This window comes from Canis lupus, chromosome 33 (assembly GCF_048164855.1).
Source record: "Canis lupus baileyi chromosome 33, mCanLup2.hap1, whole genome shotgun sequence".
Classification (NCBI taxonomy): Eukaryota; Metazoa; Chordata; class Mammalia; order Carnivora; family Canidae; genus Canis; species Canis lupus.
This window is the reverse complement of record NC_132870.1, coordinates 1,928,856-1,955,135: the sequence shown is the minus strand read 5'-3', so window position 1 is coordinate 1,955,135 and position 26,280 is coordinate 1,928,856. Positions and strand designations below refer to the sequence as shown.

Below are 26,280 nucleotides of genomic sequence, written 5' to 3'. Positions count from 1 at the left end.
AGTACTTTCTGATTTCCTTGTTGATTTCTTCATTAACCTGTTGGTTGTTGAGTAGCATGTTGTTAGCTTCCCTGTGTTTGTATATTTTCCAATTTTCTTCTTACTGTTGATTTCTAACTTCACACTGTTGTAGTCAGAAAGGATGCTTGAAAAAAAAAGAAAGGATGCTTGATAGGATTTCAATCTTCTTAAATTTATTGAGACTTGTTTTGTATCCTAAGACATGATCTATCCTGGAAAATACTCCACGTGCACTGAAAAGAATGTATATTCTGTTGTTTTGGTGTGGAAAGTTCTATACATATCTGTTAGGACCATCTGGTCTAATGTGTCATTTAAAGTCATTATTTCCTTGTTGATTTTTCTATCTAAATGATCTATCCATTGGTGTAAATGGGATGTTAAAGTCCTACTATCATTATATTACTGTCAGTTTCTCTCTGTTGTACTCATGCTGGTGTGTGGGGTTGACCTCTGGCACGACTTACTGCAAGGTCTAGCTATGAGTATTACAGACATTATATTGTGTGGGGCTGATCCCCTCCTGAGGTGGGAGCATTTGGAAGGTGCTCTGGCACTGGCTGAGCGCACTATCCAGGTGTGGTGGGAGTAGGGAGCTACTTGGCAGGGGCTCTAAGGCAGGGTGGGTGGGTTGAGAGGGGTAAGTTCCAGTGGAATGCTGAGGGGGGTGGTAAGGCTAGCTGTACCAGCATAGTAGATGGAAAGTGTCAGAAATGATACTTGTCAGTGCTGGGCCACCCAAGTAGAAGAGAAGTTTTTAAAATGCAGCCCAATAGTGCTTTTGTCCCCATAGAATGTTCCAGTAGAAACCTGCCCATCTGGCACATGTCCTAATATTAGTCAGTGTATCTCATTCATGCATAACTCAGACACTTTTCAAACTGCTGTCCCTGCACTGGGACTTGGAGTAAATGAGAAAGCACACATGCCCTTTAAGAGAAGAGTATTGGTTTTCTATGAACTTCAACTCTCCTGGACAGAAGTACAATTGGTTTTAAAAACCAGCGTGGGTGCTGATCTTCCTGATGCAGGTCCCCCAGCCTGATGTGGGGCTTAGACACCTTGTTCCTCAGGGAAGGCCTCTGTGGTTCTGATATCCTTCCCACTTGTGTGTTTCTGGGTTGGAGGATACATGGGTCCTGATTAAAGTGTATCTTCACCCTTTTACCTGTCTTGATGTGGCTTTTTCTTTATATCCTTAATTGTGTATGATCTTTTCTGCTAGTTGTCATTCTCAGTACTCATTCAGTCTTAACAATATAGAGATGCTATTCTAAATTTAGATTTTGGTGTGTCTGTGGGAAAAAATGAGCTCTGGATATTTCTACTCTACTATCTTGATCCCACCTTCCGCCTATTTTTGTGGGGTTTTTTTTTACCGTTCTTTGTTTCCTAGGAGCAGATTGTGTTCCCTGCATTCATAAAAAACAAAACTCCAATAGAGTAATAAGAAAAAGACCAATGACCCAGTGGAAAAATCGGCAAAATATGTAAAATGAGAGTAATCTAGGAGAAAAAAAAATGGGCAAAGTGTATGAACTATGAACAGAAAATTCACAAAAAATAATGGCTCTTAACCATGTGAGATGATTACCTTCACTTATAAATGTAAATTAAAACTACATTGAGCTCTTCTTTCTTTCCCTAGAAGTGGCAAATAGGTAGCTGAAAAGATGACAGAAACATGAAGGTGGGGCTGGAGACCTGGCATGAAGCCAAGAATGTGCCCAGCATGGTCTGGAAATTGGTTGCATAAAACGAAACTAAATAATAATGACAGCCAGAGAAGGGATTTACAAATATGGAAGGGGTGAAGGCTAGAAAGAACCCTGAGATGTTGGAGTTGTAGATAACAGTGTGAATTTATGGTTTTATAGCATAAAGAAATAGATGAAGGGATATGTGTGTGCATACATATATTTCCTAGTTCTGTTTCTTGCAAGAACCTAAAAGATATCCCAGTAAGAATGAGCATTCTAAATGCCCAGATATTGGTTTCAAAATACCATCCTCAAAAGGTACAAACTTCCAGTTTTAAGATAAATAAGTCCTATGAATATAATATACACATGGTTACTATAGTTAATACTGTATTGTATGTTGGAAAGTTGCTAAAAGTAAATCTTAAAAGTTCTCATCACCACAAGAAAAATAAATTTATAACTATGTGAGGTGGTGAATGTTAATTAGACTTATTGTGGTGATTATTTTATAATATAAACATATCAAATAATTATGCTGTATGCCTAAAGCTAACTCAACGTTAAATGTAAATTATATCTCAATTTTTAAAAAATTAAATAAATACAATCTTTCTCTAAAAAGAGTGACCTATGGCTTCTAGACAAAATTGGGCCCACTGTCTGGTTTTATAAACTTTTACTGGAACACAGCCGTGGCCATTCATTTACATATTATCTATGGCTGTTTTTGCACTATAACAGCAGAATTAAGTAGTTGTGACAGAATCCAATGACTCACAAAGCCTAAAATATTTACTATTCAGCCCTTTCCAGAAAATGCTGAACTCTAACTTAAACCAGGACCCCTTGGAGAAATGGATGATTCCAGGGCTAGGTCAGGGAAAGTACAAGATGAACCTGAGATATCTTGTGCCAGAAAGTCAGGAGATGCTCAACTACTTGGGGTTAGCTTTCAGAGGCTCCCAATGGCCAGATCTGGGACAATTCAAGTCTCAAAATAAAGGGCAGTAATGGATTATGATGAAATAAAATTGTATGTATATGTGTATGTCACATACTGACATAAATATGAGAGAGAAAGAAATAATTTCCCTTAAAATTGAATGTTAACTAATGTAGAGGAAATGGGGGAAAGCACCCACCATTTGGCAACCATTATAATGCTGATTGGTTCTAGTCAAGTCATCAATGGATGCTAAGGCTGGTGAGTTGAAATTTGAGATTTCTCACCAGAGATCTTCTCACAGAATACTTCTCAATTACAAAGGGGGAAATGGCAGGCTTTGCCACCTGTAAATCCATCAGACACCAACTTGAGCAGGTGATCAAAGTTAACATCAACAGTGGTGGGGTAAATCACTGTTAGTTGTCTCCTGGTGTGATGCACTGAGAAGAACACAGCATCATTTATAAACAGTAGTGTTTCATCAGTACTAAAATCCTGATTAGGATGGTTGTATTGTGGCCTTTTAGGTAACAGAAGGTCTTTGTGTTCCAAAAATACACACTGCAGTATTGAGGAATGAAGAGGATCACATTAGCAACTTGCTGTCATGTGGTTTGGAAAACAAACGATGACAATGGCTATTTATATAGAGAGGATTACAGAGCAAACAGGTTAAATTACTAATAATTGGAGAATTTTGGTGAAGGGGACATGGTAGTACTTTTCTGTTCTTACAACTTTATTAAAAAATTCAAACTTAAGTAAAACCTTAAAAATCCACTGAGATGCCTTTTAAAAATTCATATGTTTATAATATAAAATGGTTTGATGATTGGCATTTTGGCAAGGGGTTGGAGAAACAAGTAATCACATAGATTTCATGACGAGAAGGCATATATAAGGTTTCTTATGAAGGATGATTGGTCACTATTAAATTTTAAAATATGTATACCCTTTGACCTAGTAATTCTACTTTTAACAATTGATGTTACAGATATATATTTATGAATATGGGGGTAATCTTCAAGTTACATGAAAGGTAATTTAATGAAGAACTGTGAAATATGTAAATATTTGTATAAAAAAGGAAACATGCATACATATTCACCTATAATTACTGATAATGTCTAAGAGAAAAGAAGCTGAATGGCTAGATGAAAGGGTAGACAAGAGACTTTGTTCCTCATTCTAAAGGCATAGTGAGAGGTGATTCAGGAGGGGTGAAGAATTCTATTTTTGGAATCTAATTCCAAAATTAATCTAATCTAAAATCTACATTTTGGAAAATGTAGATTCTACATTTTCATGGGAGAAATCATAATTTCCCCCATTGCTTGAATTCAGACTTTGCCCAATTAAATGTGGTAGAACTGGCGGTGTGCCAGTTCCAAGCCTAGGTATTAGACATCTGCAATTGCCAAGAGAATGTGCCCAGGAAATCTGGATGGAAGATGAAATACATAGAAGTGAGCCAGTGATCCCAGCTGAGACCATCCTAGACTAGCTAACAGCTAACCACCAGAGTGAGCTCAGCAAAGACTAAATGAACTGCCCAGCTAAAACCAGCAGAATCACCCAATGAACCCACAGTCTTGTGAGCCCCTAAATTCGGGATGATTTTTAGTGCAGCATTAGTGTGGCAATAGATAATAAATACTCAGCATGAACTATTTATTAGGTCCTGTGTGAGTCCTGGTTTATAACAGAGCTTGCCTACTGCTATAAACCTAGAAGTCCAAAAGTATATTCAACTTTCCCTTGTACTCTTGGCAGCTGGACATGGGCATATTACCAAGATTCAATTAATCAAAAGCTGGCATATGGGATTTTGAGTGCTGTGCATCTGCTAATCAAAGTGTCAAAATTCTCCAGTATCCTAGTTTCTTAGTGTTGCTTGCTCCAGATTAATTGAGGGAGGCATTGCCAGCTGTGTGAGGTCCTAGATCTGATGTCTGTATCTTCAGTCACTTCTTGCATTGAATTTTTAGCTGTCTTTTTTTTTTTTTTTAACTGATTTTCCTGCTTCTGATAATGAGAAGATATTGGGCAGGCTATGGAATTAAGTTTATTTTCTCTTTACAGGGAATGGCAGGCCATTTTGTTGTTAAGTTGAATGTCATTCATTTGGACAATTTTTGAAATTGATTAGCCTGAGATCTTCTGGTATGGACACTCCAAACTATAACACTGGTGAAGTTACAAGGAAAGAAAGGAGCAAAGTTAGTACTAATGTGCCTCTACAGTATTTGTCTTTGAAGCATGAGCAAAAAGAGATCAATATATCTCTATTATGATGACAAAGTATAAACAGAATAGAACTAATTTATTGTATGCCTTTGCATTGGAAATGAATTGTATCAAGATTCAAGCCCTAACAACTTTTTATATTAGAAATAACCAGGATTCGGGGCACCTGCATGGCTCAGTGGTTGAACATCTACCTTTGGCTCAGGTTGTGGTCCTGGGGACCTTGAATCAAGTCCCTCACATCAGGCTCTCCACAGGGAGCCAGATTCTGCCTTTGCCTCTCTCTGTGTGTCTCTCATGAATAAATGACCAGGATTCGAGTTTTTGAATTCTATTCTTAATGTACTACTTCCTTAGGTATGTAGTTTATATGTTTTGACTGCTCTCACAGTGTCTTGAAAATAAATTTAGGATCACAAATATTAGCAGTGTGCTTAAATGTCTTCTATAGGCCCTAAAAAAGTATCTTGTATATGGATCTCAAATAACTCAGGAAATTTTGAATCAGGCAAGAAATTGGGTAACTACCAATTTTTCCATCTCTTGGCTGCCAGTTGTCTCCCAATTAGTTTGAGGTTTAACAGAACTAGGACCCTGGATAAGTTTCAGCTGGCATCTGTTCAATCTTTAAATCTCTTGAATATATCATGTCTCATTTCATAGTTTAGACTCTCATCTCTCATCTAGACAATCACAACAACTTGGGACAAAATTGGAGGCAGAAAGACCAAGTTTATAATAGGGGATAGGCCTTCTGTGATTTGGTTTCTGCTTACTTCCCACTACAACTCCTGCCAATCCCAAGATAGAAAGTACCCAATAATACCAATTTTTTCAGAACACCAAGTACTTGCACATACTGTTCCCTATGATTAGAATGTACTTCCCACTTAATAAATATTTACTCATCCTTCAAATCTCAACTCAAGCATCACCCACTATATAAATCTCCAAATTGCCCATTTACCTGATCTTGCAGCCCTGCTATATATTTAACCCTATCTCTACTATAGAGCATTGATATCTTGTTGTCTCTCCTACTGTTCAGAGTTCTCTTATATCCTCATGTCATAGGCTATTACACTAGAGTACTCAAATCATAAATACAGACAGCCTTGGAGGAATAGTAAAACCAAAAACCAAAAAAATCTGAAGTCACAAAAAAGCTCAAATCTCTATTCTAAAAAAAAAAAAAAAGTAATATTCATCTTGCCAACAAAAATGTCCCTGACATTTAAGAACCATACTTAGAAAAAGAGTGACAAAATGAAAATGCATGACAATTAATGACTAGGTTCTCAAGAAATCTATCAATCACATTAATTAAGGAAACATCCTTTCTTCCTTCTTAACTAAGTTGAAAGGCTGGCAGGGTATCATGGAAATTTTATGATTCCTGGCATCAGTCATGGTTTGAATCTGGCCTTAGATAAATTTCTTGTCCTCCAGATTTCAGTTCCTTGAATTAAGAGGATTGTGTTGCACTGTTAGGAATCTTTCTTTAGAAATTCTAACACTATTTTGTAACTTTTCCAATGAACATACTATATAAAAGCTAAAAACTGGACACAATCAAAATTTTCATTACATGGAAAGGTTTTACAAAATCATGTGATATCTGTACCACCTAGTTTTATACATCATCTAAAAAATACTGAACCATAACTATATGAACTAGCTTGGAAACCTGTCATGTCCCATTTGGTGGGGGAAAATGTTAAACAAATGCACTTATGATCCTATTGAACACTTTAAAAATCTGTACATAAATATGTGTATTTGTGCATAAAAATGGTTTCAGTAGAATACACCAAAACTGAAGTGTCTAATATATGAAATAGGGTGGGGGAAATATTAAAAAGAATTTCATTTGTAGTTCTATTATGATTTTTTTTTAATTTTTATTTATTTATGATAGTCACAGAGAGAGAGAGGCAGAGACACAGGCAGAGGGAGAAGCAGGCTCCATGCACCAGGAGCCCGATGTGGGATTCGATCCCGGGTCTCCAGGATCGCGCCCTGAGCCAAAGGCAGGCGCCAAACCGCTGCGCCACCCAGGGATCCCTATGATTTAAATATTTTAAAGACATTGCCTCAGTCCATTTGGGCTGCTGTAATAAATTCTACAAACTGGGTAGTTTATAAACAACAGAAATTTATTTCTTACAGTTTTGGAAGCTGGGAAGTCCAAGATCAGGTGCCAGCATGGTCACATAGAAACTGCTGATTAAGTATCCTTTAACCATCAAAAACAAAATGTATTCGGGAGAGTAAAAGGGTAGAATTTTTTTTTATTTTTATTTTTTTTATTTATGATAGTCACATAGAGAGAGAGAGAGAGAGGCAGAGACATAGGCAGAGGGAGAAGCAGGCTCCATGCACCAGGAGCCTGACGTGGGATTCGATCCAGGGTCTCCAGGATCGCGCCCTGGGCCAAAGGCAGGCGCCAAACCGCTGTGCCACCCAGGGATCCCAAGGGTAGAATTTTTATGTTCAACTGAATCTAAGGTGTTATCAGCATAAAACAGACTATTATAAGATGCTATAAGATGCTTCAAGTAAGCCAGAAGGCAATCACAAAACAAATCTAAAGTAGATAGACACAAAATGAAAAGAATCAAAGCATACCACTGCAGAAAATTATCGACTTATAAAGGAAAATAGCAAGGGAGGAAGAAATGAACAAAAGAAGTACAAGAGCATGCAAAACAAGAAGATGGCAGTAGAAGTCCTCACCAAGAATTACATTAAATGTAATGGATTAAATTCTCCAATCAAAAGGCAGAGTAACTAGATGGATTAAAAATAAATAAGACCTAAATATATGCTACTTACAAGAGACTCACTTTAGTTCCAAGGACACATGTAAGCTCAAACTGAAGAAATAGAAAAATACATTCCATGCAAGTGGAAACCAAAAGAGCAATGGTAGCTATATTTATATTAGATAAAATAGACTTTAAATCAAAACTTTAATGAGACAAAGAACGCCATTATATAAATGATGAAAGGATCAACTGATCAAGAGGATATAACTATCATAAATATTTATCAATCCAACATCAGAGCACCTAAATATATTAAGCAAACATTAAAAGATAAAGGGAGGAACAGGCAACACTAAAATAGTAGTAAAGGACTTTAATACCCCATGCTCAACAATGCATAGACCATCCAAACAGAAAATCAACAAGTAACATTAGAATTGAAATATACTTTAGATCAAATATACCTAACAGACATTTACAAAACATTCCATCCAACAGCAGCAGAATATACATTCTTCTCAAGTGCACAGGAAACATTCTCCAGAATAGATAATGTGATCAGTCACAAAAGAAATCCCAGCAAATCTTAAAAGGGTGAAATCATACCAAGTATCTTTTCTGACCACAATGGTGTAAAATTGAAAATCAACAATGGGAGGAAACTGGAAAATTCAAATATGTGGAAATTAGACAACATGCTTCCAAATAACCAATGGGTCGAAGAAGAAATCCAATGGGAATTCAAGAAAATCTTGAAACAAATAAAAATGGAAACACAATATACCAAAACATGGGATACAGTGAAAGTAGTTCCAGGAGGAAATTTATAGGTATAAATGCCTAAATTAAGAAAAAAAAGAAAGATCTCAAATAACTTTATACTTCAAGGAGAAACAACAAACTAAGCCCAAAGTGAGCAGAAAGAGGGAAATAAAGACCAGGGCCTTAAAGAAATAGAAAAAAAAAAATAGAGACAAAAAATTAGAAATGCTCACAGAACCAAAAGGTGACTTTTTTACACAGATAAAACTGACAAATCTTTACCTACACTAAATTTTTTAAAAAGAGAATTCAAATAAACAGGATTAGAAATAAGAGACATTACAACTGATACTATAGGAATACATAGGATTATGAAAGAATGCTATGAACAATTATAGGCCAACAAACTAAATCACCTAGAAAACCTAGATAAACTCTTAGAAATATACAACAAACCAAAACTAAGTCAGAAAGAAATAGAATATATGAACAGACCAGTAACAAGAAGATTGAGCCAGTAATCCAAAACCTCCCAACACAGGAAAACCCAGGAACAGATGGCCTCACAGGTAAATTCAACCAACACTTAAAGAAGAATTAATGCCAATTCTCAAATTCTTCCAAAAAGCTGAGGAGGAGGAGGGAATACTTCCAAACCCATTTTACAAGAACAGCATTGTCCTGCTACAAAAGCCAGATAAGAATACTACAAGAAAATTATAGAGCAATATGCCTGAAGAAAGTAGATTTTAAAACTCTCAACAAAATATTTGCAAACCTAATACAAAAGCACATTAAAAGAATCATACACCATGACCAAGTGACATTTATCCTTAGGATGCAAGGATGATTCAACGTATGTAAATCAATAAATGTGATAAAATATAATAGAATGAGATAAAAATCATACTCACCTCAAAGGATGTAGAAAAAGTATTTAACAAAATACAATATCCTTTCAAGATAAAAACACTCAACAAATTGGGTATAAAATAAACATAACATAATAAAGACCATATGTGACAAAGCTATAGCTAACATTATGGTCAACAGTGAAGGTTGAAAGCTTTTCCTCTAGGATCAAGAATAAGACAAAGGTGCTCACTCTCCATCACTTTATTCAGTTCTGTTCAACATAGTAATGAACACTGTAGCAAGAGAAACAAATAAAAGACATCCAAATCAGAAAGGAAAAAGTAAAATTGTCATTATTTGGAGATGGTATAATTGTATGTAAGGAAAACTCTAAAAACTCAATCTAAAAAAAGTTGTTAGAACTAATCATGAATTCAGTAAATTTTCAAGGAATACAATCAACATACACAGGTCACTATACACTAACAACAAAATAACTGAAAAATAAATGAAGAAAACTATGGCTTACGGTTTCAAGTCCCACATTTAGGTCTTCAATCCATTTTTAATTTATTGTTGTGTACGGGGTGAGAAAGTAGTCTACTTTCATTCTTTGCAGGTAGTTGGCCAGTTTTCCCAACACCATTTGTTGAAGACACAGTTGTTTTCCAATTAGATGGTCTTTCCTACTTTGTCAACTTTAATTGACCGTATAGTTGTGGGTTCATATCTGGGTTTTCTATTGTGTTCCATGACCTATGTATCTATTTTTGTGCCAATACCATACTGTTTTGATTACTGCAGCTTTGCAATATAACTTGAAGCCCAGAATTGTGATGCCTCAAGCTTTCTTTTTCTTTTTCAAGGTTGCTTTGGCTATTGGGGTAAAATTTTAGGATAGGTTTGCTCTAGTTCCATGAAAAACTCTCTTGGTATTTTAATGGCATTGCACTGATTAGGAGAGTTGCTTTGGGTAGTATAGACATTTTAACAATATTTATTCTTCTAATCTAAGAGCATGGAATTTCTTTCCATTTCTTTATGTCGTCTTAATTTTCTTTCATCAGTGTTTTAATAGTTTTCAGAGTACAGTTCCTTCACCTCTTTGGTTATTTCCTAAATATCTTATTTTGGGTACAACTGTAAATGGGATTGTTTTCTTACTTTCTCTTTCTGCTGCTTCATTATTGGTGTATGGATTTTTGTACACTGATTTTGTATCTTAGGAATTTACTGAATTCATTTGTTAGTTCTAGGAGTTTCTTGGTGGAGTCTTTCAGATTTTCTATATATGTCATCTGCAAATAGTGAAAGTTTTACTTCTTCTTTCCTGATTTGGATCCCTTTTATTTCTTTTTGTTGTCTGATTGCTGTGGCTAGGATTTCCATAGCATTCACTATGTTGAACCAAAGTGGTGAGAGTGAACATTCTTGTCTTTTTCCTGATCTTAGGGGAAAAGTTCTCCATTTTTCCCCATTATGGATTATGTTAGCAGTGGGATTTTCATCCTTGGCCTTTATTATGTTATGTTCCTTCTAAAGCTACTTTGTTGAGGGTTTTTTATCATGAATAAACGTTGTAATTTATCAAATGCTTTTTCCTGCATCTTGAAATAATATGGTTCTTATCCTTTTTCACATTAACGTGATGTTTCATGTTGATGGATTTGCTAATATTGAACCACCCTTGCAACCCAGAAATAAATCCCACTAGACTATGGTGAATTTTTTAAAAATCTATTATTGAGGGTGCCTGTATGTTTCTTTTAAGCATCTGACTTCAATTCAAGTCATGATGATCTTAGGATCCTGGGATCAAGCCCCATATCAGTCTTCCCACTCAGCAGGGAATCTGCTTGTCCCTCTCCCCCCCCACCCCCCCGCCGCTTGTGCTCTACCAAATAAATAAAATCTTAAAACACAGAACTTTAATAAAATAAAATGTATTATTTGACTTGGTTTGCTAGTAATTGGTTGAGGACTTTGACATCTGTGTTCAGCAGAGATATTGACCTGTAGTTCTCTTTTTCAGTGGAGTCTTTATTTGATTTTGGTATTAGGGTAATGCTGGATTTATAGAATGAATTTGGAAGTTTTTCTTTCTTTTCCATTTTTTGGAACAGTTTGAAAAGAATAGATATTAACTCTTTAAATGTTTGATAGAATTCACCTGTGAAGTCATCTGGTCCTGGACTTTTGTTTGTTGGTAGTTTTTAAATTACTGATTCAATTTCTTTGCTGGTTATTGGTTTGTTTAGATTTTTCTATTTCCTCCTGTTTCAGTTTGGGTAGGTTGTATTTTCTAGGAATTTATCCATTTCTTCTAGGATGTCCAATTTGCTGGCATACAATTTTTCATAATATTCTTTTATAATTATATTTTTGTGGTGTTGGCTTTTATTTCTCCTCTCTCATTTGTGACTTTGAGTCCTTTCTCTTTTTTCTTGATAACTCTGGCTAGAGATTTAATTTTGTTTTGTTTTCCAAAGAACCAACTCCTGTTCTCATTGATTTGTTCTATTGTGTGTGGTTTTTTTTTTTTAAGTTTCTATATCATTTATTTCTGCTCTTTGTTATTTCCTTCTTTCTACTGGTTTTTTGGTTTTGTTGTTCTTTTCCTAGCTCTTCCAGGTGAAAGGTAAGACTGAGATGTTTCTTGCTTCTGGAAATAGGCCTATATTACTATAAATTTCCCTCTTAGAAACACTTTTGCTGTATCTCAAAGGTTTGGGGACCATTGTGTTTTCTTTTCCATGTTTTAAAACATTTCTTTTATTTTAACCTTAGCCATTTCAATTAATTAATATGTGTCTTGTTGCAAACCTCCTTCAGTTCAGATGAACTCTGTGCTTTGAGTCTGAGTCTGGATATCTGCTTCGTTTTCTAGGTTAGGTAAGTTTTCACTATTATTTCTTCAAATAAATTTTCTGCTCATTTATCTTTCTCATCTGCTCCTGGGATCCCTATAATGTGAATGTTTGTTCTCTTGTTGTTGACCAAGAGATTCCTTAACTCCTCATTTTTAAAATTCTTTTTTCTATTTACTATTTGGGTTCTTTCCATTACCCTCCCTTCAGGTCACTGATCCATTCTTCTGTATCTGATAATCTGTTGATTCCCCCTAGAGTATTTTTCATTTCAGTTATTAAGTTTTTAAATTTATTTATTCACAAGAGACACAGAGAGAGAAGCAGAGACATAGGCAGAGGGAGAAGCAGGCTCCCTGTGAGGATCCTGATGTGGGACTCCATCCCAGGATCCCAGAATCACACACTGAGCCAAAGGCAGATGCTCAACCACTGAGCCACCCACATGCCTCTCAGCTATTAAGTTTTTATTCAAAATCCAGTCAGGTAACATACAGTGTTATGTTAGTTCCAGGTATACTATATAGTGATTCAACACTTCCATACAACACATGGTGCTCATCACAAGTGCATTCCTTAATCTCTTTCATCTGTTTTATTCATCCTCCCACCAACCTCTATTCTGATAACCATCAATTTGTTCTCTATAGTTAAGAATCTGTGTCTTGGTTTGCCTGTTTTCTCCCCTTTGCTCATTTGTTTTGTTTCTAAAATTCTACATATGAGTAAAATCATATTTCTCTGCAGTTAGACAAAACTATTTCACTTAGCATAATACTATCTAGTTCCATGTTGTTGCAAATGGCAAGATTTCATTCTTTTGATGGCTGAGTAATATTCCATATGTATGTATAACATTATCAAAGTTTTACCTTAAAAAAATAAAACAGATCTTGGATTTTCATCCCTTTTTTGTATTTATTTTTGCCCTAGTCTTCCTTATTTTTCTCCTATTTTGGGCTTTGTTCTTTTTCTAGTTCCTCTAAATGTAGGTTTTAGATTAAGATCCATCTTATTTCTTGAAGTGGGCCTAACAAACTTCCATCTTACAGTGTTCTGAAAATCTATAGGATTCAGCAAAAGAGGTATGTTTCCATTTTTGTTGTTTTATGATATTTTGATTTCCTATTCAAGGTCTTCATTGACTCACTGGTTGTTCAGTAGTATGTAGGCCTTCATGACTTTGTGTATTGTCCAATTATTTTCTTGTAATTCCAGCTTTATAACATTGTGGTCAGAAAAGATGCTTGGGGGGGCAGCCCCAGTGGCCCAGTGGTTTAGCACCGCCTTCAGCCCAGGGCCTGATCCTGGAGACCCGGGGTCGAGTCCCACGTCAGGCTCCCTGCATGGAGCCTGCCTCTCCCTCTTCCTGTGTCTCTGCCTCTCTCTCTGTCTCTCATGAAATAAATAAATAAATAATATTTTTTTTAAAAAAAAAAAAAGAAAAGATGCTTGGTATAATTGCAATCTTCTTAAATTTTATTAAGCTTTGTTTTGTGGCGTACCATGTGATTGATCCTAGAGACTGTTCCAGGTGCACTTAGAATGTGTTTTCTGCTGTTTTGGACTGGGTTGTTCAGCATATATCTGTTAGGATCATCTGGCCTAATGTGTTGTTCAAAACCACTTTCTTTGCTGATTTTCTGTCTGAGTGATCTATCCAATGATATAAGTGAGGTATTAAAATCCCCTGTTATTGTATTATAATCAATTCCTTCTTTGTTAATACCTGCTTTATGCATTTAGGTACTATATTGGTACTAGGTATATATTAGGTACTATATTTAGGTCTATATTGGGTTCATAGATATTTATAATTGTTATATCTTCCTTTTGGATTGATCCCTTTATCATTATATAATGCCCTTGTCTCTTATTGCAGTCTTTATTTTAAAGTCTGCTTAATCTGTTCTACCTCAGCTTGTATTTTGTACCCACTTTCCTTATTTTATCCATCTTCCAAGAGGCTGCTTATATTCCTTGGCTTGTGGCCTTGACTTACTCTAACCTCTACCTCCTCTCCTTCTGACCAATTTCCCTTCTTACAAGAACCCATGTGATTACCTTGGATTATCTGGGTAGACCCAATGCTATGTCCCCATCTCATCATCCTCAATAATCACATCTGAAAATCCCCTGTGCCATAGGTTCATGAGAAGGAAATCCTTCAAGCAGCTGTGCAGATCTAGCTAGTGTGAAAGGGAAAGACTTCACTGTGATCCAAAGTTCCAGCCAACCCAAGAGAAACCTCCACATTAAAGATTGCTATTAGCAGGGTCACACATTTGGGCAGAAATTGCTCTGAGTTAAAACTGCAATGCTTTGTCATCAGCTGGGGGCTACCCAAGAAAACCATGCTTGCTCAAGGACCACAGCTAGAAGTTGTCCCACCATTTGTACTCATAGCAGTTGAATGGAAAGTCATTTCTTGGAGATTCACACAGAATACTTCCATGGTCACACTTTTCTTTAACTGTACAAACTGAAGGGTAGACAGATATAAGAGAAAACTTAAGCACTGTCCTAGGCTAGATTTGTTACCTCTTGCATGCTGAGTTACTCAGCATCAGTATTGAAAAGAGGTTGTTACTGTTCTAATAATCTACCCTACAGAAATATTGGCACGTAGCAAGGCTAGAGTTGTAAGTTTGTTCAGTGTATTATTTTTTAATTGTCAAGAAGCTAGACAAACCTATATGTTTACCAATAAGGAGAAAATTAAATCATGGTTCATTCATAGTATAGAATACTAGGCATGCATTAAGAAATATGTAGACTTTCAATGAAAAGTGACCAAGACTTTTTAGTATAAAAGGGAACTTTATTATAATGTACATGTTTTTTGTAAGTTTTTACAAAATAACTCTTGTGCTTCTACAAGCCTTTATGTTCACTTTTGTTTGCTCAGCCTTTCTGAAGCATGACCTTAGGACCTTTTGACAGGAGACATTGATTGAGTGGGATGGGGAAAGGAAGGAAGAACTTGACTTTGAACCTCAAGATAAATACATAAAGCTTTCCTGCAGAGAAGGTATAACTTTTCTACTTTTAAACTTTAAAGAAATGAACACTTATTCTGAGTGTTGCCACAAAATGTTTACATTTTAAAGTATATTTTCAGCTACAAGGGTAACACATTACATATTTAGGTACTCAACTCCAATTATTGAAGAAATAGGCTTAGATAACAACCAAGTGAAATGCATTTCTCTGATTTCCTATTTTCTTATGAGATGGTGACTCACAGAATTCTTAAAAACTTTCAGGAGCATTCCTTGAGCAGTCATGATTGTAAACTTCCAAGTATCATCACAAGATGGCAGAAGATAAATCATGGGACAACTGACATTGAAGACTCAGATGGGTAAGGGATAAGATGGTATAAGTCATTCTCATTCTCTCCTTTTGTGTTGTTGTTGTTGTTTAAGATTTTATTTATTTATTTGAGAGAAAGAAGGAGAGAGACAAGCCGACTCCCCACAGGGCAAGGAGCCTGACATGGGGTGATCACAGGAATCTGAGATCATGATCTGAGCTGAAGGCAGATGTTTAACTGAAGAGACACCCAGGCACTCTTCTCCCTCTCTAGTTAATCAAATACTTAAGAAAATGTGTCAAGGTTTAATCAGAGAAACAGAACCAATAGGAGACAAAGTAACATATCAGTTTCAACGAATTAGGTGGTTCAATTCTGGAGGTTGATAAGGGAAATCCAAAATCTATAGGGCAGACTGCCAGGAAGAGTAAGTTGGAACTATTAGACATGGCTGAAATTCACTTGAAGATAAAACTATGCCTGTGGGTAACTTCAACACTGCTTTTAAGTCCTTTAAACTGATTATTTTAGGTATCTTTAAGTAAGGGAGATTAAAATCCCGCCTGTAAAGTTAACTGATTATGTGCTTTGCATGCTTCTGTGAAGATATTTTGCAGATGTAATTAATATTTGAATAACTGAGGACTGTAGCCTGGCCACACTGATGCATCAAAAGACCATAGTCCACTCCCTGTCAACTTATATATCACTTTAAACCACTCAATATCCTATGATATCACCAAAATAACAATATAGGAGACCCTAGTTTCTCAATGATCAACAATTAGGCAGCTATCCATGAACAAAAATAGCTCTCAGAGAGTTCTCTGGGATGGGGAGAAATGGTAGGAACAAAGAAGAAAAGACGAAGCTACCACTAGGAGCCCTGTAACTGAGAAATCACAGTTCCTAGCGACCTGCACTGTAGACTTACTACCACTAGCCACTGCAGACACCTTTCAGATTTCACCCACTTATGCCCCATAGTTATTCTAATTAACGGACACCAGCCACTTGAATCCTTCCCTACTCCTTTTTCCCGAAGAGAGTCCAGGACCCATAACTATAGCTACCCAAGGTCTCTCTGGCCAAATTATAAAATGTCAGCCACGTAAGTTTTTTTCCTGTACTCACCGGAGCCCAGCAGCTGTGCTCAAAGCCAGCTCAGGCTGCTGTAGTTGTATGAATGCAAGAAGACAACCTAAGTCTCTTAGGCTGACTACCACCACTGGGCCTGTACTCTGGGCTAACCTCTCCAGCTCTGTACCTGCATGCCATCCAGCCTGACTACTGTCATCAGCTTCCACTGCTTTGTACATGCCCGATGGTGAGGGTGGAGGGGCTGTGCAGCCACAGGTGAATACACTGATAAGCACCTGCAGAGGATTTGGCTATGAGTCTGGATCTGGCCCTGCCTGCACCACCACACCAATTCTGTAGCTATTTCTTCCAGTTGTGCACATGCACATCCCTACACTAACTCCTATCACTCTTCCTCACTTAAATGTGCAACCACAAGGGAGAAAGCCAATAGCTAAGGCCCCTGCAACTATGAGTGAGTCCTTGATACTTGCCCTGCCCCCATAAAATAATATACATATCACTGGAGTCCCAGTGGGAGAAGAGAGTATAAATATTAAACAATGGCTGAGACCCTCCCAAACCTAGGGAGAAATTTGGATATCCAAGTTTTTTTTTGTTTTGTTTTGTTTTTTCTGAACCTAATAGGTCACTGTGAAATTTCAATCCAAAACTATTTTCTCCAAGACACATAATAAAACTATCTAAAGCCAATCACAAATAATTTTTAAAGCAGTGAGATAAGAAATACAAAGGAATACACATGGGGCTACCAGTGGATTTATGAGTAGAGATATTTCTGGCCGGTAGAGAATGGGATAATATATTTAAGGTGTTAAAAAGAAACCTCCAACCAATAATACTTTATCTGACCTTCATTTCTAAAGGATAAATTTGCCAGGTAAAACCTTCCCTAACAAAGGCTAAGGAGTTTATCACCAGTTTACCTGCCTTATAAGAAATGCTGAATGAAGTTCTTCAATCTGAAATAAAAGTATACAAACTAGTAAATTGAAAACAGATAATGTTTCTTACACTGGTAAAGTACAGTCAGAATGTCCTAATGCTGTAATACTGTATATTAGAATTAAGTAGTTAACACATCAGTAGATTAAGGGACAAAAGATTAAAGATAGGTATAGCTTTAACAAATTGTTAATGCATACACAATATACAAAGATATAAATGGTGATATAAGGGGGAGTAAAAAGAATTTTTGTATGTCATTAAAGTTACGTATATGACTATATTTTACACTGATCATTTGTGATTCCCTGAGGCTTACATAAAACTTCAAAGCAAAAATTGACAAGTTACACAGAAAATAAATAGAAGGGAATTAAAGCATACCACTGTGAAAAATGATTAATTTATAAAAGGAAGGCAGCAAGAAAGGAGGACTAGGAAAGCAGAATTATAATACAGCCAGAAAACAGAATAATGATAGGTAAAGACACTTCACTCCTGTCATCTAAATCTTAATGGGCTGAATTATCCAATCAAAAGGCAAAGAGATGGATGGATACAAAAACAAGACCTAGTTATATGCTGCCTAGAAGAGACTTCAGCTTTCAGGACACACATAAACTCAAACTGAAGAGAGAGCAAAACATATTCCATGAAAGTAGAAACCAAAAGACAGCAGAGGTAGTTATAAAACAAAACAATAACCAACCATGGTCATTATATAATGATCTGGGCATCAATTTGACTAGAAGGTAAATCAAATATATTTGTGACTAACATCAGAAGATGTGATTATATTAAGCAAATACTAACAGATCAGAGGGGAGAAAATAATAAAATAGAAGTAGGGGATTTCACTACCAATCAGGGAACAATGGTCTTGAACTTTAGACCAATTAGAACAACATAAATAGAGCAGTCCATTCAACAGCAGCAGAATATACATTTTTCTCAAGTTCACATGATACATTCACCAGGATAGGTTACATAATTGGTTACAAAACAAGTCTTGGCAAATTTAAATTAGATACTTGGTATGATTTCAAACCACAATGATATTAAACTAGGAATCATCTCAAGATTAAACAATACACACCAGAACAACCAATGTGTCAAAAAATTCAAAAGAAAATCTAGAACTATGTTGTGCTTCCATTTGTTTAAAAATGTCAAAATCTAGGAGATACTACAAAAGCAATTCTAAGAAAAGTTTATAGTAATAAATGCCTACATTAAGAAATAAAAGTCAGTTCAAGATGTTCAAGCGTAGGAAGATCCTGAACTCCTCTCTGACAGACAATAAACTTAAAGCTACATATAGAACAATTTCTTCTGAAAACTAGCTTAACAGTTACTCCACAGCAAAAGATAAAGAACAACATCAAAATGAGTAAGAGAAGCAGAAATGCAGTCTCATCAAAAACCCCATCTCTAGGGTGGCAACCCAACAGAGGGAAGGGGTCTCAAAAATACAGAACTTCTCCCTGAGGGGAATGGGATCTGTGCCCCCACAATCTTTGTATATTTTTTATTGGAGTTCAATTTGCCAACATATAGTATAACACCCAGTGCTCAACCCATCAAGTGCCCCCTCAGTGTCTGTCACCCAGTCACCCCATCCCCAAGCCCACCTCCCCTTCCACTACCCCTTGTTCGTTTCCCAGAGTTAGGAGTCTCTTATGTTTTGTCACCCTCTCTGATATTTTCCAGTCATTTTCCCTCCTGTCCCTTATAACTCCTTTCACTGTTTCTTATATTCCCTGTATGAGTGAAACCATATAATGTTTGTCCTTCTCCGATTGACTTACTTCACTCAGCATAATACCCTCCAGTTCCATCCAGTTGAAGCAAATGGTGGATGGATAAAGAAGATGTGATATATATACACAACGGAATATTACTCAGCCATTAGGAGGCACAATTAAGAAAAACACAAAAATTAGGGTAAGGTTAATTGATAAGATTCATTGCCCACATAGGGTCAGCCCTCAAGACTGTTTCTAGGTGTTAGGTGAAACAGCTACCTCTCCCAAACAGATTCAAGCAAAATGAAGAAACAGGGATAGGTTATAAACAAAAGAATAAGACAAAGCCCCAGGGGAAAAAATATATTTAAAGAGAGAGAAGTAATTTACCTGACAAAAACTTAAAAAAAAAAAAAAAGACTTCAAAGCAATGGTCATAAAGATGTTTATCAGATTTGGGAGGATCGATGAACACAGTGAAAACTTCAACAAAGAAAAAGAAAATAAAGTAGCAAACATGGCAGAGCTAAAGAATGAAACACTGAACAGAAAAATACACTAGAGGTGTTCAACAGCAGAGTAGATGAAGCAGAAGAATTAGTGATATGAAAAATAAGATGGCAGAGCTCACCCAAACAGAGCAGCAAAAAGAAAAATTAAAAAGTAAGATAGCTTAGGAAACCTATGAGACAATATCAAGGGGAAGAACATTCACATTATAGGGGTCCTAAAAGGAGAGGAAAACAAAGGGGCAGAAAAGTTATTTGAAAACTTCCCTAATATGGGGAAGAAAACACATCTAGGTCCTGGAAGCCCAGAACTTTCCAAACATGATAAATCCAAAGAGACCCACACCAAGATACATTTTAATTAGAATCTTACAGTTCAGCTTGAAATCCAGCATTGTGATGCCCTCAGCTTTGGTTCAGACAAAATATTTTTCTCTTGTCTAACTATTGACAACTTGCTATGTACAAATGAATACATAAGACTATCACCAGATTTCTCAGAAATTTTGCAGACCAATAGTGAGTGGCATGACAAATTCAAAACGTTGGAAGTAAAAAAACTTCCAACCACTATTATTCTATCCAGCAAGGTTATAATTCAGGTTTGAAAAGAATATAAAGAGTTTTCCAGAGAAGAAAATGCTAAAGGAGTTCTTCACCACTAAAGTTGCCCTATAGGGGGATCCCTGGGTGGCGCAGCGGTTTGGCGCCTGCCTTTGGCCCAGGGCACGATCCTGGAGACCCGGGATCAAATCCCACATCAGGCTCCCGGTGCATGGAGCCTGCTTCTCCCTCTGCCTATGTCTCTGCCTCTCTCTCTCTGTCTCTCTGTGACTATCATAAATAAATAAAAATTAAAAAAAAAAAATTAAAAAAAAAATAAAGTTGCCCTATAGGAAATGTTAAAGAAAGCAGAAAAGAACACTAATTAGCAATAAAGCTTGAAGTTAGTAGAAGGAAGGAAATAATAAAGATTACAGTGGAAGTAAATGAAATAGTATCGTTGATCTTTTCTCTCCTTTTAATCTTTAAGAGCTGGTTCTTTGAAAAGATCATTGAAAAACCTTTAGCCAGGCTCATCAAGAAAAAACACTCAAAATCAGAAATGAAGATAAATTACACCAACACCAGAGAAATATAACAGATTATGAGACTACCTCACAAAATTATATGCCAACAAATAAAGAACCTAGAAGAAATGGATTAATTCCTAGAAACAGTCTTCTAAGACTGAATCAAGAAGATATGGATGACCAATTATTAACAAATTAAATCAGTGAAAAACAATGAAAACAAAAATTCAGTAGCTTTACAAGTGAATTCTACTAAACTTTTTAAAAGTGTTTATTCAAAATCTAACTAGTGAACATACAGTGTAATATTGTTCCAGTGTACAATATACTAAAATTTCAAGAAGAGTTAATACTTATCCTTCTTCTTCTTTTTTTTTGAATAGTTAGAATGAGAGGAGGAAAGAATGCTTCCAAATTCAATGAAGCCAGCATTACCTTGATATTGCAACTGGACAGAGACACTACAACAAAACAAACACTGTAGGCCAATATCTCTGATGAACATAGATGCAAAAGTCTTCAAGAAAATAAACAGAATTCAACAATGCATTAATAGGATGACCCACCACAGTCAAATGTGATTTAATGCAGGAATACAATATGGTTTAACATCTGCAAATCAATCAATATGATACGCCACAGTAACAAAAAGGATAGATGCATTTCAATTGATGCAGAAAAAACAATGGACAAAATTCAAATCCATTTATGATAAAAATGCTCAAAAAGTAAGGAAACATACCTCAACATGATTGAGGCTGTATATGACAAATCCACTTCTAACATCATAGTCAGTGGTGAAAAACTGAAAGGTCTTCCTCTCAAATCAGAAGGAATACAAGGATATCCACTCTCACCAATTTTATTCAACATAGTGTTGGAAGTCCTAGCCACAGCAACCACATAAGAAAAATGAAAACATCCAAATTAATAAGGAAGAAGTAAAACTATCCCTATTGGCAGCTGACACACTATATATACAAAACCTGAAAGGCTCCACCCCAAAATTATTAGAACCAGTAATTCAGTAAACTTATAAATACAAAATAAATAGATAGAAATCTGTTACATTGCGATACATTAATAATTAAGTAGCAGAAAGGAATTAAGAAAACAATCCTATTTATAATTACACACACACCCCCAAAATACCTAGGAATAAATTTAACAAAGGAGGTCAAAGATTTACACTCTGAAAACTATAAGACATTGATGAAAGAAATTGAAAATGACACCAAGAGATAGTGAAAGACACCCCATGTTTATGGATCAGAAAAATTAATATTGTTAAAGGTCCATAGTACCCAAAGCTCTAAAGATTCAATGCAATCCTCATCAAAATACTAAGTATTTTTCACAAAATAGATAAAATAATCTCAAAATTGGTATGAAACCACAGAATACCTGGAACTACCAAAGCAATTTTGATGGAGAAGAACAAAGCTGTAGGTATTACAATCACAGATTTCAAGATAAACATCTATAGTAATCAAAACAGTATGGTGCTGGCATAAAAATAGACACAGAGGTCAATGGAAAAGAAGATAAATAAACCCATGTATATATGATCAATTAATCTATGACATCAGAAGTAAGAATATACAATGGGGAAAAGACTGTCTCTTCAATAAGTGGTATTGGGAAAACTGCACAGCTACATGGAAAAGAATGAAACTGGATCACTTTTTAAAACAATATACAAAAATAAACTCAAAATGGATTTAAGACCTCAATGTCAGACCTGAAACCATAAAACTCAAAACATAGGCAGTACTCAATTGGACATCAGCCTTAGCAACATTCTTATGAATATGTATCTTCAGGCACACACACATAAGAAAAGTAAAAATAAACTATTAGGACTAAATAAAATAAAATAAATTTTACACCACAAAGGAAACAAACAAAATGAAAAGACAACTTGATGAATGAAAAAAGATATTTGCAGATAAATCCAATAAGGTGTTAATACCTGAAATAAATACAGAATTCATACAATGCAACATGAGAGAGAAAAGAGAGAGAGAAAGAAATCCTGATTGGAGAAACAGGTAGAGGACCTGAAAAGACATTTTTTTAAAGAAGATATACAGATAGTCCAAGATTCCCAATATCACTAGTTACAGGGAAATAGATATCAAAACCATTATAGGTTTTGCCAGAATAGGCTAGTATCAAAAGGACAAGAAATAATAAGTATAGATAAGGATGTGGAGAAAAGGAAACCCTCATGCATTATTGGTGGGAATGTAAATTGATGCAACCATTGTGGAAAACAGTATGGCTCTTACTCAAAAAATTAAAAAATGAATTACCATATGATCCAGTAATTCCACCAGTGGGCATATACCCAAAGAAAAAACACTAATTTGTAAAAGATATATGTACTCCTATTTTTATTGCCAGCATTATTTACAAAAGCCAAGATATGGAAGCAACCCATGTCCAGCAATAGATGAATAAAGATGTGATGAACATACATACATGTGTGTGCGCATGCTGGAATATTACTCAGCTGTAAAAAAGAATGAGAGCTAACCATTTGACAATATGGCTAGACCTGTAGGTTATAATGTCAAGTTATTTGTCAGTCAGGGAAAAACAGATACAATATGATTTCACTTATATGAAATTTATTTCATTTAACAAATGAAAAAAAGAAAAGAAAAAAATCAGACTTTTAAATACAAAAAAACAGACTGGTGGTTGCCAGAGGGGAGGTGGGTGAAAGGGATGGGTGAAATAAATAAGGAGGATTAATAATACAGTTACCTTGTTGAGCAATAAGAAATGTATACAATTGCTGAATCATTTTGTACACCTGAAACTAATGTAACATCATGTTAATTACACTTCAAAAAAATTAAAAGAATACTTTTTAAAGTAGTGATGAAGACTCATTTATATGCTGCTTACAATAGACTCAACTCAAATGTAAGGACATAAGCTGAAAGTTAAGGGATAGAACAGGTATTTCATAAAAAATGGAAACCAAAAGTAGCTATACTTAGAAAATAGACTCTTATCATTAGATAATGTTCCTCTTTGTCTTTCAAACAAATACTGTAATTAAAAAGTCAAACAAGAAGATGTGACATTGGTAAATATTTACTTACCCAACATAGAATTATCTAACTATATAAAGCGAACATTTAACAGATCTAAGGGGAGAAATTTACAACAAAACAATGATAGTAGGAGACCATAATACCCCCTCTTAAATCAATGAATAAATAGATCATTCAGACGGAAAATCTGTAATGGGGATCCCTGGGTGGCTTAGCGGTTTAGCGCCTGCCTTCGGCCCAGGGCGTGATCCTGGAGTTCCGGGACTGAGTCCAACATCAGGCTTCTGCATGGGGCCTGCTTCTCTCTCTGCCTGTGTCTCTGCTTCTCTCTCTTCTCTCTCTCTCTCTCTCATAAATAAATAAATAAATAAATAAATAAATAAATAAATAAATAAATAAAATCTTTAAAAAAAGAAAATAAAATCAGTAATGAAACATCAGCCTTAAATGACATGTTAGGCCAGATGGATTAAATATATATGGAAAATTCCACCCAAAGGCAACAAAATATACATTAAGTGCACACAAAACAGTCTCCAGGATAGATTATATGTTAGGCCACAAAACAAGTCTCAATAAATTTAAGATTGAAATCATATCAAGCATTTTTCCAACCATAATTATATAAAGCTAGTTATCAATTACAAAGAGAAAACTGGAAAATCATGAATATATGGAGATTAAACAACACGCTACTTTAACAACCAGTGGGTCAATGAAGAAATCAAAGAAGAAATTTAAAAATACTTTGAGACAAATAAATATGAAAATATAGCATGCCAAAAATCTATGGAATGTAGCATAGCAATTCTGAGGGGAAGGACTATAATGATACAAGCTTACCTCAAGAAAGAAGAAAAATCTCAAATACACAATCAAATGTTATACCTAAAGGAACAAGAAATGAAGCCAAAAATTAGAAGAATGGAAATAATAAAGATTAAAGCAGAAACAAATGAAATGGTGAGTTACCAAAGATTTGCCAATCTTATCTTTTCAAAGAACCAATTCTTAGTTTGATTTTTTTTATATTGTCACTTTAGGCTCTAAGAAAAAGATGACTGAAAGTTAGAAATTACAAATGATAAAGAAATGGAAAAGACATATAATTGTATATAGTAGTCTCTTATAGTCAAAAAATTGGAAAACATGGAAGAAATAGGCAAATTGCTAGAAACAAAATCTTCCAAGAATGAATCATGAAGAAATAAAAAGTCTAGACTGGTAAAATTCACCAGTAAAGCCATCTGATCTTGGAGTTTTATTTTTTGGAGTTTTATGATTACTAAGTCAATCTCTTTATTACTAACCAGACATTTGAAGAATATGCAAAACGTATCCTTCTCAAACTCTTCCAAAAAATTAAAGAGTAGGGAACATTCCCAAACTCATTTTACAAGATCAGTATTACCTCCACACCAAAACCAGACAAGGACACAATGAAAAAAAAATCACAGGCCAGTATCCCTGATGAACATTTTTGTTGAGAATTTTTGCATCATTAGCCCACTGAAGTCAACAACACATTAAAGGGATCATATGCTATTATCAAATGGGATTTACTCCAGAAATACATGGGTCTAGATGCACAAATAAATCATGATACACCACATTAACAAAATGAAAGATAAAAATCATATAATCATTTCAATAGGTAGAGAAAAAGCATTTGATGAAATTCAATGTTCATTTATGGTTAAAAATTGCTCAACAAAGTAGGTATAGATGAAAAGTACCTTATATAATAAAGGCTATGTAACATAAGCCCCCAACTAATGTTATACTCAAGGGTAAAAAGCAAAAAGCTTTTTCTCTAAGATCAAGATAAGGATACCCACTGAAATAGGAAGAGAAAATCTGAACAGCTCCATAACTAGCAAGGAAGTGGAAACAGTAATCAAAGTCTTCCAAAAAACAAGAGTCCAGGCCCAGATGGCTTCCACCAAACATTTAAAGAGAACTAATACTTATCCTTTTGAAGCTGTACCAAACAATAGAAATGGAAAGAAAACTTCCAAACTCCTATGAGGCCAGCATTACCTCAATCCTAGAACCAGACAAAGACTCCACCGAAGGGAAGGGGAAGTACAGACCGATATCCTTGATGAACATGGATGCAAAAGTTCTCACCAAGATACCAGCCAATAGGAGCCAACAGTACATTAAAAGGATTACTCGTTGAGACCAAGTGGGATTTATTCCTGGGCAAGAGTAGTTCATTATTCACAAAAAAATCAATGTGGTACAGCACATTAATAAAAGAAAGAACAAGAACCATATGATCCTTTCAGTTGATGCAGAAAAGGTATTTAACAAAATACAGCATCCTTCCTTGGTTAAAACTCTACAGTGTA

The 26,280-nt window shown here is 35.4% G+C and overlaps 2 long non-coding RNA genes across 3 annotated transcripts in view; one reads left to right on the top strand and one right to left on the bottom strand.

Moving 5' to 3' along the window:
* The window catches only part of LOC140623511 (uncharacterized), a 66,387-nt gene that overhangs the window by 19,124 nt on the left and 20,983 nt on the right, over nucleotides 1-26,280 (top strand). The window contains exons 2-3 of the long non-coding RNA XR_012023126.1: nucleotides 15,078-15,200; nucleotides 15,436-15,533. This is a non-coding gene — a long non-coding RNA (uncharacterized lncRNA). The remainder of the gene's footprint in view (nucleotides 1-15,077; nucleotides 15,201-15,435; nucleotides 15,534-26,280) is intronic.
* Nucleotides 1-26,280, bottom strand: part of LOC140623510 (uncharacterized) — a 133,068-nt gene that overhangs the window by 102,753 nt on the left and 4,035 nt on the right. For both annotated transcript variants that reach the window (XR_012023124.1, XR_012023125.1), the window contains exon 2: nucleotides 24,770-24,814. This is a non-coding gene — a long non-coding RNA (uncharacterized lncRNA). The remainder of the gene's footprint in view (nucleotides 1-24,769; nucleotides 24,815-26,280) is intronic.